Consider the following 15347-nt stretch of genomic DNA (forward strand, 5'->3'; position numbering starts at 1 on the left):
TTTAATGGGCAGGTCTGGAGGTGAGGCATGCCGTCAGCACTCAATAATTGCTTGCAGGATCGGATTGTTTCCCCAGTGGGTGGGGACTGGTGGGGACTGCAGGATGTAGCATTGAGTGAGCCTGACAGATGGGAAGATAAAACAAGTGTGATAATAAAAACAATTACACACTAACCCATTTCCTCCTCTGTGAAATGAGGAATGGCCTAGACGTTTTCCAGACCTCTTCTGTCCTAAGAGTGGAGCTGGGTGACAGAGCAGGTGCAAGCCAGCCTTTCCCTGCCTCCCCGGCGAACGCACTGTTCAAGAGCAACTCAGCTCGCATTGACGCCTTTCAGCTGCAGGAGTGTGGCCGCTCAGTTCTCATCTGAACTGTTGACAACAGTTGTCTTCTGAGAATCATACATCAGAGCCTCCCTTTAGGCTTCTGACTCCCTCAAAGGTACCAGACAACACAAACTTTTCCCCTTTTGTTACCTTGGCTCTCTAAGCTGTATCTACTTCTATACAAGTCGAACAATTTTGTCTTTTTAAATTAAAAACAACAAAAGCACCTAAGGTTGTAGGGTTTTATATTCTTTTTTCTTTTCTTCTTTTCTTTTTTAAAGAGCTATATGATGAGAGTGTGTGTGTGTAGTCTAAAGAACAAAATTTCAACAAATGGTTTTGAAGATCTGATTGGCTTCTAGTAGCAATTCATGAGCCAGGCAGCATTCTGACTACAAAATAGACAGGAGCTCTGTGAGAATGGAAGAACAGCTGGGTTTTATTAAGGTAACTTAAGCAGGAACAAGGGAAAAGTATAGTGCAGAAAGCACATTAGGTAACATCAGGTTACTCTCCTTTATGGGTTAAAGCAGAGGGGGCTGCCTTAGCTGGCTCAGGCTGACTGGGCCCCGTTTCACTGGTTGCTATGAATCTCCTGGTTTTTAGAAAACTGGCCCTTTTGGGGATTTTCCTGTTTTTTAAAGTCTCTGTTTAGTTATGTTGCACTTAATACTGTGGCTTCATTTTAGTTTGGTCTGTTGGGGCCTAGTTCAGGAGCTCAGTCCAAAACAATGGCCTACCATAAATTTTATTTAAATATATGTATATCTGGAAAGTGAGGAGTTCCCCAAACCTACCAATTTTATCCATATCTCTACCACTCCTAAATTCTGTACTTGCTTGCTGATTCAGTATATTCTAGAATTGGCATATTTTCATTTAGGAAGCAGAGAACAACACACAATGTGCCAACAGTAGTCATTGGTGATGTCTAACCAAGCACAGGTTCTGACAGACAAGGAGGCATGGAAACGCGAACTAAACCCAGGAAGATGGATTCACCCAGCAACCCAGAGTGGAGCTTCTTCTTCCTGGTAAAGTGTTATTGATAACAAATGGGACATTTCTAGTGTTAAAGTTTCAGCAGAAACTTGGTCCCTACTGTTCTGGGTTGAATTGTACTCCCCCAAAAGATATATTGAAGTTCCAAACCCAGTACCTGTGAATGTGGCCTTATTGGGAAATACGTCTTTGCAGATGTAACCAACTTAAGTTGAGGTCCTACTGGAATAAGTGGGCCCTAATTCCATACGAATGGTGTGTGTGTGTGTGTGTGTGTGTTTGTTTTGATGGAGCCTCTGTTGCCCAGGCTGGAGTGCCATGGTGCAGTCCCGACTCACTGCAGCCTCTGCCTCCCAGGAGGTTGGGATTACAGGCACCTGTCACCACGCCTGGCTAATTTTTTGTATTTTTAGTAGAAACGGGGGTTTCACCATGTTGGCCAGGCTGGTCTCAAACTCCTGACCTCAGGTGATCCGCCCACCTCAGCCTCCCAAAGTAGTGGGATTACAGGCGTGAGCCACCACGCCCGGCCTGAATGGTGTCTTTATAAGAAGAGACACAAATACATACACAAAGGAAAAATACTATGTGACAACAAAGGTAGGAAGGAGAATACTGCACACCTGCAAGCCACAGAACAGCAAGGATCACTGGGAACCACCAGAAGCTGGAAGAGGCAAGGAATGATCCTTCGCTAAAGTTGTCAGAGGGAGCATGGCCTGCTGACACCTTGATTTCAGACTTCTAGCCTCTAGAACGGTGATCGAAGCAATTCTGTTGTTCTAAGTCACCCAGTTTGTGGAGCTTTGTTACAGCAGTCCTGGGAAACCAACATGCTGGCCAAAGGCTATTTTTAAAATTTCCACCAGAGTGGGCCTGGAATTGTGTGAGTTCTTTTGGCATCACTGTTTCTCAGAGAGAAGTCATACCTACAGAGGGACAGAGCATCAGCCCAAAAGAGGGTGCTACCTGTCTACCTGGGATGAGGCTGACCTCTGGCTGGGCTGGGTGGATGATGTCTCAGATATGGTAGAAGATACACCCACCTACATTAGCTTGATGGAGTAACCTCATCTTTGTTTTTCCAAACTATAGGAAGAAAGCTTTTCTTTCTGTTGAAAATGAAACTAGTAGGTAGTGGAGATGAAATATAATTGCAGCCAGTTCTGAAATTTGCATATAAATGACTGTACTACACGCAAATTTATAATTCAAGTGTTACCCATGCTTAATGATAACCTCTTACTACATCATTTCCTTGTTAAGTTTGCTTTAGGATTTGTATGTGTCTTAATAACATATAATTAGTTTAAAATCTCTTCCGGTTATATCTTGAAAGAGCATGTCTGTTTTTAGCAAAAATAACAAGTGACCCATAAAAAGGAGGCACTCCTGTGCACTGTCACATACAGGGAAGTGTGAAAGGGGACTTTCGCTCTTTATTTTATCCTTGCATTGATTGAATTTTAATTTTTTTTTTTTTTTCTTTTGAGACAGATTCTTGCTGTTGCCCAGGAAGGAGAGCAGTGGTGCCATCACAGCTCACTGCAGCCTGGAACTCCTGGGCTCAAGCAATCCTCCCAGCTCACCCTCCCAAGTAGCTCAGAGGACAGGTGCATGCCGCCATGCCCACCTAATTTTTTTTACCATTTGTCGAGACAGGTTCTCACTATGTTGCCCAGGCTGGTCTCAAACTTCTGAGCTCAAGTAGTCCTCCTACCTTGACCTCCCAAAGTTCTGGGATTATAGGTGGGAGCCACTGTGCCCGGCCTGACTGAATTTTGTAATGAACATTCACTGCCTTTATACGTCATTTATTAGGTTGATGCAAAAGTAATTGCGTCTTTTATTTTAGTGGCAAAAACTGCAATTACTTTTGCACCAACCTAAAAACTTTTTTTTTTTTTTTTTTTTAAACAAATTTGTTTATTCCACTAGATAAGCAGAAAACACAACCTTTCAAGGCAGAGCATCTGGGAAAGGTATTACAATTAATCTAACACATACGTTTCCAGATACCACTTAGGGTTCATGTTACTGGAGAAATGTAATCCCCTCTTTCACTTCTGTTTGACTCAGGAGACATTCCTAGAGGAAATGGAATATGAGGTCTTTGAGATCTAGCTGAGACCAGGGCATGTCACACTTTATTATGTGTGTAAGTCACCTGTGGATCTTGTTAAAATGCAGGTTCTAATTGAGACGGTCAGGTGTGGTGCCCAAGATCCGACAGGGCTAACAAATTCCAGGTGATGTCAAGCTCCTAAATCAGATGCTGCTCACCCACAGACCACACCTGGAGTAGCAGACACTTTGACTTCACTGTAGGCTCTTGAAGATTCTCCTGCTGACTTTCAAAATTTAAGCAGGAAGGTGGCCAAACACTCAATAGGAAAATGGGCAAAACTCATTACCAAACAATTCACAGAAAAGATATAAAATGGCTGGTAAACATATGAAAAGGTGTTTGACCTCATTTATGATGTAAGAAATGCAAATGAAAACTACACTGGTATACAATTTCTCACCAAATTGGAAAAATTGTAAGGTATCACACTTCATGTGGAAAGGCTTTTGGGAAACAGGCACTGTCACACATCACTGGTAGAGATGGAAGGCGACACAACTGCTATGCAGTGGCATATGGCAATATCTGATAACACAATGTATGCATTTGCCATTTGTGCCAGCAATCCCACTACTGGGAGTTTTCTGTGAAAATACACCTTAAACAAAAAGAAAATATTATGCACCGGGTTATTCATTGAAGCATTATTTATAATGGCAAAATATTGGAAAATATCTAAATACCCAAATATTGGAAATAGAGCAAAAGTGGTGCATACACATAAAGAGATATTATTCAACTGAGAAAATGAATGAGAAAGATGTGTATTAATATATGTGAAATGATTTTCAGGATATGTTGTTTTAAAAAGGAAAAAAAAGCAATTGAACTATGCTGTCTTTGGGTAAAATATAGGGGAAAGTATGCTAGTATCTGCTTATTTCTACCAAAATCCCCCAACCCACACAGGAAGGATAGCTAGAGATCACTAAATTTGTCACCTTCAAACGTTAGGTGGGAACAAAGCAGAAAGAAAAGGAGGAATGGGGAACAAAGGGTGAGTAATACTTCTCTGAATACACTTTTCTGTACAATTCTAACTTTTTGATATTAATGTTTTACATATTCAAAAAAATAAGGCAGAACATAAAATTAACAATGAAGAAAACTCAGCCAGGCGCGGTGGCTCATGCCTGTAATCCCAATATTTTGGGAGGTGGAGGCGGGCAGATCTCAAGGTCAAGAGATCAAGACCATCCCGACCAACATGGTGAAACCCCGTCTCTACTAAAAATACAAAAATTAGGTGGACGTGGTGGCACACACCTGTAATCCCAGCTTCTTGAGAGGCTGAGGCAGGAGAATCGCTTGAACCTGGAAGGCGGAGGTTGCAGTGAGCCGAGAACGGGCCATTGCGCTCCAGCCTGGCGACAGAGCAAGACTCCATCTCAAGGAAAAAAAAAAAAAAAAGAAAACTCTAAAATGGAATACAAACGAACACATAGACCTATATAATGAATAATGTAACCACACTAATGTCAAAACATTTTTTAAAGAACAAACCCCAGTAAGTTTGAACAAAGCGTATGAACTATATGCCATTAGATCTTTAACCTAAAGAACTCAAAAGAGTATTGAACTCTGGTAAGCTGGCTGTTTTTGTTTGTTTAATTTGCAGATGTATGAACTAGACATTCTGAAATGAATTTCTGTATATTTCAAGACTGAGAAAATAAGTAATATATTCTTGATAATGGGAAGTGGGTTTCTCACTGTCAGAGAAAGGATTTAAAAATATGGAAGGAAGAAGGAAAGAATAAACCCTGTGGTGTTGGATTGGCTTTGCGGATATCAGTATAAACTCATGAGTTTTAATAGATAGATGACAGAGAGAAAGAGAGATAGGTCCATACATATCACATCAGTGGTATGCCACTGGCCTACACCAGCTCAATTTTCAAGTATTTTGCAGCAGGCTGATATTAAACTGACTTTTAGATTGACAAAGATGGGAGTATTATCACCAAGGAAATTGGTAAATGCTACAAATCAGGGATTTATTTTTCCCCAGAGAGCCAACTGTTGAACATTCATCAGCACACTACTCTGTGTGTGTGTGTGTGTGTGTGTGTACATACATGTAATTTCTAGTTCCATCCACTAAAGTGTCCTACAAGCAGTCACTTTCATAGTAATGAGCACATCTAGCACCTAGAACTTGCTTTCCAAGTAGCAGTCTTCAGTAAAAGGAGCCAAGGCTTCCCAAACAAAGAGTTGATTTCAGAAAGTTCAAGACAATCCTGCAACATCTTAGCCAAACATGCTAGGACACAGCCTGGGCAGGTGTCCAGACTGTGCTAAGTCTGGTGCTTCCCAGAATGCATGGCCCTGCCCCGTGACTCCCCAGAGGGCTCTTGTACGCTCTCAGTGAAGCTGAAGCCCATCGTGACCCAGAGACTCTGTTTAGCTTGTTTGCTCCTAGGACCCTCCATCTAAGAGTGCCAGTATTGCCCGACACAGCTCAGTGCGTGCTCCCTACTCCATCTTTAGAATAATCACTATTAAGATACATTTATATGTAAATAGTTCTTGACAAAAGAAAATCTTTCATTGAGAAAATTCAACAAACAGGTTAAAATCAGAGTGGGGCAGCTAAAGAAAGAACTAGTAAAAATAAAAGATCAGAAGGAATAATGCATGGGTAGATGCAGAGGTTCACCACCTAGGTCCCCCTGCAAGGAAAAGCTTGTTGCCCAGGAAGTAAAAAGGACAACCTCGACTGCCAACTCCATCAGGGTCTGCGTCTGCTTCTGCTGCAGAAAGCACCTCACCAGTAATCACATACTTGCCAGGGAAACTCACTGCGTGAAGGAATAAAGTAGGAGCTGAAAGTTGCGGCGGTTTCAGGCTGATGTGGGAAAACTCTGATAGACGATTTGATTCCAAAGCTCTCTGGTGGGTGGGCAAGTGCTTGGTCAAGCCTGCATCACTGTTCAACTTCTCTCTCTGCACACACCTGGATCCTCCTCTTTCCCTTCACAGGTGTTGATTCCTAATAAACATCACCCCAAACTTCATCTCAGCATCTGTTTATGGAGTACCCAGTCTGCAACAATCCAGAATGCAGGACAGAGAATCAGATGGAAGATATGAGGAAAGAGTGGAAAGAAATGGAGGAAAAGTGAAAAAAATCTAACATGAAATAGTAAGAGAGAGAAATAAGAGGAAATCCATACCTAGATGCATCATAATGAATCTGCAGAACCAAAGAGAAGATCATGAATGTAAACACAGACTGCTCACAAAGATGAATGACAGACAGCTCAACATCAGTGAAAGCTAGAAAACAACGGAATAGGCCAGGCGCAGTGTGGTTCATGCCTGTAATCCCAGCATTTTGGGAGGCTGAGGCAGGCAGATCACCTGAGGTCAGGAGTTTGAGACCAGCCTGGCTAACATGGTGAAACCCTGTTTCTACTAAAAATACAAAAAATTAGCCAGGCGTGGTGGCGCGCGACTATAATCCTAGCTACTTGGGAGGCTGAGGCAGGAGAATCGCTTGAACCTGGGAGGTGGAGGTTGCAGTGAGCCAAAATTGGGTCATTGCACTCCAGCGTGGGCAACAAGAGGGAAACTCTGTCTAAAAAAAAAAGAAAGAAAGTGAGAAAACCCACAGAATAGGAGAAAAATATTTGCTAATCATGTATCTGATAAGGGTCTAATATCCAGAATATATAAAAACCTCTTGCACTTCAATAATAAAAAGTAAAATAACCAAATTTTAAGATGGATAAGTCATCTGAGCAGACATTTCTCCAAAGATACACAAATGGCCAATAAACACATGAAAAGATGCTCAATATCATTAGTGATTGAAAAATGCAGATTAAAACCATGAGATACCACTTCACATGCTCTAGGATGGCCATAATGAAAGACAAACAGGCTGGGTGTGGTGGCTCATACCTGAATCCCAGCACTTTGGGAGGCGGAGACAGATGGATCACAAGGTCAGGAGTTCGAGACCAGCCTGGCCAACATGGTGAAACCCCCGTCTCTACTACAAATAAAGAAAAAATAGCCAGGCATGGTGGTGCATGCCTGTAATCCCAGCTACTCAGGGGGCTGAGGCAGGAGAATCGCTTGAACTCAGGAGGCGGAGGTTGCAGTGAGCCAAGATTACGCTATTGCACTCCAACCTGGGCAACAAGAGCGAAACTCTGTCTCAAAAAAAGACAAACAAAAACAAACATGGGTGAGGATATGCAGAAATTAGAACTTATGTACATTGGAGGTTGCATTGTAAAATGCAGCAGCCACTTTGGAAACAGTTTAATAATTCCTCCAAAAATTAAACATAGAGTTATCATATGACTCAATAATTCTACTCCTAGGTGCATACCCAAGAGAACTGAAACACACATGTTCACACAAAAACTTGTACATAAGTTTTGTTTACATGTTTATAGCAGCGTTATTCATAACAGCCAAAATGTGGAGATAACCCATATGCCCATTGATAAATGGTTAAACAAAATGTGGTAGACTCAGCCGGGTGCAGTGTCTCACGCCTGTAATCCTAGCACTTTGTGAGGCGAAGGCAGGCAGATTATCTGAGCTCAGGAGTTCGAGGCCACCCTGGGCAACATGGGGAAACCCCGTCTACTAAAAATATAAAAATTTAGCTGGGCATGGTGATGCATGCCTGTAATCCCAGCTACTCAGGAGGCTGAGGCAGGAGAATTGCTTGAACCCAGGAGGCAGAGGTTGCAGTGAACCAACATCACGCCACCACACTCCAACCTGGGCAACAGAGCGAGACTCCATCTCAAAAAAAAAAAAAAAAAAAAGTGGTGGACTCATACAATGGAATATTATTCAGGTATAAAAAGGGGATAAAAAGGGGTGTGTATTGATTTATGCCATAACATGTATGAACTTTAAAAACATTAAATGAAAGCAGCCAAACACAAAAGGCCACTTATTGTACGTCTGTATTTACGTAAAAGCCCAGAATAAACAAATCCATAAAGACAGAAAGTAGGTTTGTAGTGTCAGAGGCTGGAGGGAGGGAAACGTAGGAAATATCTGCTAATAGGCACGGGGTTTCTTACTGGGGTGAGGAAAACGACAGCAAAAGAGTGAACAGTGTGGCTTGTTGCATTTATCTATCTATATTGTATAATCCAGAACACCATTCATACTCACAGTAACAATTTATACTGCAAACCCTAAGCCTGCCATTTCATCATTTCTTTTTTATTTTGCTTTTATGCATTTGTGTATGTATGTATTTATTTATTTATTTTGAGACAGAGTCTCACTCTGTCACCCAGGCTGGAGTGCAGTGGCACAGTCTTGGCTCACTGCAGCCTCTGCCTTCAGGGTTCAAGTGATTCTCCTGCCTCAGCCTTCTGAGTAGCTGGGATTACAGGCGACCACCACCACACTCAGCTAATTTTTGTATTTTTAGTAGAGACTGGGTTTCACTGTGGTGGCCAGGCTGGTCTTGAACTCCTGACCTCAAGTGAACCGCCCACCTCAGCCTCTCAAAATGCTAGAATTACAGGCATGAGCCACGGCGCCCGGCCATGTCATCATTTCATAAAAGATTTGGTTAGTGATGTTGAGTGAAAATTATCTTTAACACCATTAAATATCAACAATCTCTTCTTATCTCTGTAGTACATACAATCACCTAATGATCAGACATAATAACAGTGAATGCAAAATCACAAAAATAATAGCTTAAAGTGCTGTTATGTAAATGATTTTTACCTTATGAAATGAGTTCCCACAATATTCTTGCCGGGTGCGGTGGCTCAAGCCTGTAATCCCAGCACTTTGGGAGGCCGAGACGGGCGGATCACGAGGTGAGGAGATCGAGACCATCCTGGCTAACATGGTGAAACCCCGTCTCTACTAAAAAATACAAAAAAACTAGCCGGGCAAGGTGACGGGCGCCTGTAGTCCCAGCTACTCGGCAGGCTGAGGCAGGAGAATGGCGTAAACCCGGGAGGCGGAGCTTGCAGTGAGCTGAGATCCGGCCACTGCACTCCAGCCTGGGCGACAGAGCCAGACTCCGTCTCAAAAATATATATATATATATTCTTGTAAGATAAGTTGGCCGGGCACGGTGGCTCACGCCTGTAATCCCAGCACTTTGGGAGGCTGAGGCGGGTGGATCACGAGGTCAGGAGATCAAGACCATCCTGGCTAACATGGTGAAACCCCGTCTCTACTAAAAATACAAAAAATTAGTCGGGCGTGATGGCGGGTGCCTGTAGTCCCAGTTACTCAGGAGGCTGAGGCAGGAGAATGGCGTGAACCTGGGAGGCGGAGCTTACAGTGAGCCAAGATTGCACCACTGTACTCCAGCCTGGGCCACAGACTAAGACTCCGTCTCCAAAAAAAAAAAAAAAAATGAAGTGTACAAACACCAATCGAAATTTGTCCCTAAGTAACTTGAAATCTCTTGGAAACGGCTAAAATGGGACTTGGGTGTTGTATTAGTCAAGGTTCTATATCCCGGCCCGCGGGATCGTCGAAGCAGGCCCTGGAGGAGGGAGTGGGAATTTGGGGGACAAGAGACACGAGAAATGGAGACAAGACAGTGCTCTGATCAAGTCTCGTTTAATGGCGGTAATGCAGTGCCTTATATACACTTGGAGGGGAAGGGGTTGGGCCAGAGGCGGAGATGATCTCAACGCAGAGTGCGTGACCAAGTAGGTATTGGTTTCTCTGGTCGGCCGTCATGTTGTGCCTGCGCTGTCAGTTGGTAATTTTCCTGGGCGCGGGATGGTGCCTGCGCTACAAAGTAACAACTTTGGCAGGCGCGGGGGGGGGGGGGGGGGGAAGGGAAAAAAAAAAAAGGAAGAGCGCCATCTTTTATGAGGTGTTGATACAAAAGAGAAACAACAAATCTAGGGAGGAGGTAGAAGGTGGAAAGGAATAGAGCTCAGGCATTTTAATCATTAATTATTATTTGCTATGGCCGGGGCGCGCAGCTCCGGACAGTTCTACAGAGAAACAGAAATATACATAAATATCTATATATATAGAGAGAATGGAATTTATTAGGCAGTCCCATAATCTGCCATCTGTGTGCCAGAGACCCAGAAAAGCTGATGAGGTAGTTCAAAGGCCTGCAAGTAGGAAAGCCAATGGTATAGATTTGAATCCAAGTCTGAAGGTCTGAGAACCAGTAGCACTGAGGGTGGAAGACAAATGTTCCCGCTCAGACAGTCAGGCCGAGAGACTGACCTACACTGGGCTACCTGCTCTCCTCAGTTCACCCATTCACATACTCCTCTCTTCCAGAAAGACCCTCACAACCATACCCAGAAATCATGTTTAACTAGCTTCCTGGCATCCTGTGGCCCAGTCATGTCGACGCATAAAATTAACCATCACAGGGCCTGGCACGGTAGCTCGCTCTTATAATCCCAGCACTTTGAGATGCCAAAGTGGGCAGATAACCTGAGGTCAGGATTTCGAGACCAGCCTAGCCAACATGGCAAAACCATGTCTCTACTAAAAATACAAAAATTAGCTGGGCATGATGGCAGGCACCTGTGGTCCCAGCTACTTGGGAGACTGAGGCACGAGAATCACTTGAACCCCGGAGGCAGAGGTCGCAGTGAGCCAAAATCTCACCACTGTACTCCAGCCTGAGCAACAGAGCAAGACTCTGTCTCAAAAAAAAACAAAAACAAAAAAAACCCATCACAGATAAGAAGTCTATGTCTGAGGAAGTAACTAAAGCTTTCTTCTTAATTATTTCCACTGTAGATACATCTTTCCAATGAACCAATAGAGCAGAAATTGGGCAAAAATTACACATGATTTAAAAATAAATGTCTTCCTAAGTTGACTGGGTGAAACAGGACTCAAAGCCCGTTTCCTTTAGAAAACATTTATTTAACAAAACTCACACAATTTTTTTCTAGAAAACACAGTAGTAAAAATAAAAATATAAAGTTTAAATAGATGGGGGCCATCTTCAACAACACAAGAAATGAGAATCAGAAAAAAATTGAACAGTCATAAAAAGACAAATAGTATATAATTCCACTTTATGGGATACCTAGAATAGTCAAATTCAGAGAGACAGAAAGTAGCATGGTGGTTTCCAGAGGCTGGAGGGAGAGGAGAATTGAGAGCTGTTGTTTAATGGGTACAGAGCTTCAGTTTTGCAAGATGAAAATAGTTGTGTGGATGGATGCTGGTGACGGTTCCAAAATAGTGTGAATGTATTTAATGCCACTAACTATACATTAAAAAAAAAAAAATAGTTAAGGTTGCAAATTGTATGCGTATTGACCACAATTAAAAATTATAAAACTATATATATGCATATATACACATCTCCAAGAAGGGAATAGCAGAAAAGTTGAGAGCATGAAAGTCACTGAGTGTGAAGAGGGGCTGTTCTTAAGGCAGGACACCTAGAAATTTATGAGAATGGGCAAATCCTGTGTCAAGTGGCCTGAATCATATGCAATTTCTTGGGGTCCTCCTGAAAAAACACAAAGTTTTAAATATCAACTAGAGTACAAAAGTAGATATTTAGTATAAGAAAAATCATGTAAATTACAATTTTTTTTTTTTTTTTTTTGAGACGGAGTCTTGCTTTGTTGCCCAGGCTGGAGCTCAGTGGTGCGATCTTGGCTCACTGCAAGCTCCACCTCCCGGGTTCACACCATTCACCTGCCTCAGCCTCCCAAGTAGCTGGGACTACAGGCGCCCGCCACCACACCTAGCTAATTTTTTGTATTTTTAGTAGAGGCCGAGTTTCACCATGTTAGCCAGCATGGTCTCAATCTCCTGACCTCATGATCCGCCTGCCTTGGCCTCCCAAAGTGCTGGGATTACAGGGGTGAGCCACCGTGCCTGACCGTAAATTATAATTTTTAAGCTACTTAATACCACAAACATCACATAATCCTTAAAAATAGTATTTTTATAAACTAATTTTCTCAATCATCTCTAAAATGCTTTTTTCCTTATAATTTTTGCCTGCAGACATTCTGATAGCCTCTTCAAAAGACAATGGTTTTGTAATATTTTGTTTGGAAAGAATAGAAAGAAAATTATCTTTACTTACGTGTTGGTAGTTGACATTTTAAAATGACTGATAGTTTAGAAATGCTTCTTTCTACTTCTATCAAAGTAACTAGTTGTTGGTAACGTCTTGTAACTTTCTTAGATTTTGTCAAATTTGAGGAAAGCACTAACAAATTTATTTTATGTATGAGCTGTAATATTTTAGGATACTTTCAGTTTTTCTGTGTCTGTGTCCTCAAATTGTCAATATTCATTACCTAGTCTGTCGTCCTCATTGTATTGGAATATTAAGAGTTTTATGGAGGCCAGGCATAATGGCTCACACCTGTAATCCCAGCACTTTGGGAAGCCAAGGCAGAAGGATTGCTAGAGTTCAGGAGTTTGAGACCAGTCTGAGCAACAAAAAATTAGCGAGGCATGGTGGTGCATGCCAGTGGTTCCAGTTACTTTGGAGGGTGAGGCGTGAAGATACTCTGAGCCCAGGAGTTCAAGACTGTGGTGAGCAATGATCCGGACACTGCTCTCCAGCCTGGGCAACTGTGTTAGTCCACTCTCACGCTGCTAACAAAGACATATCCAAGACTGGGTAATTTATAAAGGAAAGAGGTTTAATTGACTCATAGTTCAGCATGGCTGGGGAGGCCTCAGGAAATTTACAGTCATCGCAGAAGGAAAGGCAAACACATCCTTCTTCACATGGCCGCAGCAAGAAGAAGAAATGAGAGCTGAGCGAAGGAGGAAGCCCCTTATATAACCATCAGATCTCATGAGAACTCACTATCACGAGAACAGCATGAGGGAAACCACCCCCATGAGTCAATTACCTCCCACCAGGTCCCTCTCACAACATGTGGGGATTATGCGAACTACAATTCAAGATGAGATTTGGATAGGGACACAGCCAAACCATATCAGCAACCAAGCAAGACCCTGTGTCTCAATTAAAAAAAATATTTTTAGAGTTTTATGTTCTCCTTACCAATGTCAATATTTCATGTTTAACCCACATATATTTTAAATTAGTTTTCTTTATCTTTTTTTCTTAAGACAGAGCCTCGTGCTGTTGCCCAGGCTGCAGTGCAGTAGCGTGATCATGGCTCACTGCAGCCTTGGCCTCCTGTACTCAAGTAATCCTCCCACCTCAGCCTCCTGGGTAGCTGGGACTACAGGCACATGACACCACACACGACTAATTTTTTTATTTTTCATAGAAACAGGGTCTTGCTGTGTTGCCCAGGCTGATCTCAAACTCCTAAGATCAAGCAATCCTCCCACCTTGGCCTCCTGAAGTGCTGGGATTACAGGCATGAGCCACAATGCCAGGCTTAATTCTGTGTGAGTTCATATAATTCACAACGCTTTATTACTCAGATTTCAAATAATCTCACCATTCATTTCTCCTAACAGAATCTCCCTTCTTCGTAATGAAGGATTGGTTTTGGTATGATCTGAAAGTTTTGTGTTATACTTTCCTTCTCAGTGTCAGAATAACTCCTGACTTAATCACTCATCTTAACTGTTTTGTTCCATATCCTACTATTTTTTACCTAATTTTTCTCTCCCTTCTTTAATAAATAAATATAAGGATTGTAAAATAAGCTATATTTGTGTATGTCTAAATAGGACTCTATTGTCTGGGTGCCCTGGCTCATGCCTGTAATCCCAGCACTTTTGGAGGCCGAGGCGGGTGGATCACCTGAGGACAGGAGTTTGAGACAGCCTGACCAACATGGTGAAACCCTGTCTCTACTAAAAATACAATAAATTAGCTGGGCCTGGTGACGGGCACCTGTAATCCCAGCTACTTGGGAGGCTGAAGCAGGAGGATCGCTTGAACCCGGGAGGCAGAGGTTGCAGTGAGCCGAGATTGTGCCACTGCACTCCAGCCTGGGCAACAGAGCCAGATTCTGTATCAAAAGAAAAAAAATAGGACTTTATGGTTTCTCATGTGCTTTTATTGAAATGTCCCAAAACATCTTTGTAAAGTGCAGTTAATATGGTGCCTTCCTAACTCAACTTCCCCTTAACTAACCCCAAAACTCTCCGTGAGGGAAGCCGAGGTGGAAAGACACAGTAGGCTTAACTGACGGCAGTTACGATATTTTCCTTCCACAGATTTTGTAAAAACTTCAGACCATCTGAACCCATTGCCAGCGCCCCTCCCAGGGTGAAGAGGGACCCTAAGGCACATTGACGTCTACCACAGCCCCAGCAGAAGCTGCTCCCAGGGAGAAATGTTCCGGGAACAAAGTCAGCAGTTTGCCAATTGTTGAACCATACTTTAACTGTTTTCTTTTGTTTCATGACCACCCCTCCTGCCAAACTCCTCCTACTCCTGCTATAATTGGTATAATTATGAATTCTTTGTTTCTTCCTCCTCCCCTCCTCCCTTCTTTCTTCTTGGCCGCTTTTCCGCTCCTCTTGCATTCTGGGAGGACAGGCTCTGGATCCCCTGCTGTTGCTGACAGGTTTCATTAGCCTGATGGAAACGTTTCTCCTTCTCAGCCCCTCCTTTGGCAGCTGCTGAATTTCTCCCATCCTCTCAGCGTGCTGAGTCTCAGCTTAGATCTACACCGACAACCCTGAGCTGCTACAGCTGAAGTTGTCCGTGTGACACGGATTAGTGGGTGGCAGTCAGTGGAAATCCAATCACAGATCTCCCTTTCATTCATACGAAGAAGGAATAGAGTTTAACCGATGAAAATAATAATATAACTTTTAAAGCCCCAACTTTGATCTCTGTCCTTTGATCACTCTTTGCCGTTTCACATGTCTTTGACAGTACATGAGTGAACTGAAGATTCAGGGGCCTGCAGGCTTTAAAATAAGGTGATATCCAACTGTCAGGTGCATTATCAACACCGCATAATCACAGTTTTTAGCA

At 42.7% G+C, this 15347-nt stretch overlaps 1 long non-coding RNA gene across 1 annotated transcript; it reads left to right on the top strand.

The window, feature by feature from the left end:
* The first annotated feature begins 3 nt into the window (after positions 1-3).
* On the top strand, positions 4-14784 carry LOC116270506. Its single transcript, XR_004178548.1, has 3 exons — positions 4-442; positions 1211-1361; positions 14579-14784. It is a non-coding gene; the product is annotated as an uncharacterized LOC116270506 (long non-coding RNA).
* Positions 14785-15347: the final 563 nt, after the last annotated feature.

This window comes from Papio anubis, chromosome 15 (genome assembly GCF_008728515.1).
Source record: "Papio anubis isolate 15944 chromosome 15, Panubis1.0, whole genome shotgun sequence".
NCBI classification, from domain to species: Eukaryota; Metazoa; Chordata; class Mammalia; order Primates; family Cercopithecidae; genus Papio; species Papio anubis.